The sequence below is a fragment of the Calidris pugnax genome, unplaced genomic scaffold (assembly GCF_001431845.1).
Source record: "Calidris pugnax isolate Ruff unplaced genomic scaffold, ASM143184v1 scaffold4, whole genome shotgun sequence".
Taxonomy (NCBI): Eukaryota; Metazoa; Chordata; class Aves; order Charadriiformes; family Scolopacidae; genus Calidris; species Calidris pugnax.
In genome coordinates this window covers 3005662-3006747 of record NW_015090781.1, presented here as the reverse complement: position 1 = coordinate 3006747, position 1086 = coordinate 3005662, and positions in this window count along the sequence as shown.

Here is a 1086-nt window from a genome sequence, read left to right as displayed (position 1 = left end):
CGTTGGGATGTGAACCTGGATGCTGTGTCCTGGTGTGTGACCCTGCAGGATGGCGTGTCGTTGGGGGACTAAAGTCCTCTTTAGCTCCAGAATTAGGGACTTGGGTGCAAAAGCTGTCAATGAGGTGCCAGCCCTCAGGAGACAGGGCATTTCCAGAGCCTGGTGCTCTACAGCCCTGCTTAAGCCCCGACCACAGAGAGCCCCAGGGGAAACTGAGGCCAGGAGCAATTTGAACTGAAGCATCTGAGCTGGGTGTTGTCCTGGGGCTTGGACCTGCAGAGCCCAAACTTCCAATGCTTCCAAAGCTTTTCCAAGGTGAGGTCTGTGGCTTGTGCAGGAATTAAATCCAGGGGCTGTGCATCATCCCCAAACCCATCAGTAATTCCCGTTGACTTCCAGGAGTCTTGAATCCCATTTGGGACCCGGCCCTTCTCCTGTGTCCTCACCGGGCAGAGAAAGACCTGACTTACCTTCGGTCTCTCTCCGGGCAGGTTTTATGGCCCGAAAGCCCCTACCTTGGGCTCAGCAGCTGGGGGCTGTGACCCTCATTAGCTGGGCTGGCTCACTGGTGGTGACCTTGTGATTTCTTGGGGTCGGTCCCTCTGGGGCCCTGGGCATCTGCTCAGCCTGAGGGATCTCAGGATCTCAGGGAAGGCTTTGCCCAGCATCGACCAGGGCGTTTGGGATGCGCCAGCAGCAGCAGACGGCTGTGGTATTTACTGGAGAGAGGGCATCTCATGGGTCTTGGCAGCAGAGCCGGGTCCCCCTGGATGCCAGAGCTCACTGGTAGGGGACTGTGTGGGGCTGGCGTGGCGTTCTCCCCTGTGGGGACAACCTGACGGGCTCAGGGCTGATGAGCGGGTTCTGCTCCACGTTCCTCGTGTAGGAAGGGGTTGGAGGAGAGGCCCAGGCTGGTCCTGGAGAAGGGCAAAGGCAGCTGTGGCCCTTGGGGATGAGAATACCCCTCTGTTGGAGGGCAACCCCCCCCCCCAGCCCCAGCTGGCCCCAGCCCTCTCTCCCTCCCTCCTTCCCTCCCCTCCCAGCTCCTCCTAACCACAAGGACTTTGGTTGATGGAGCTGGCGCCA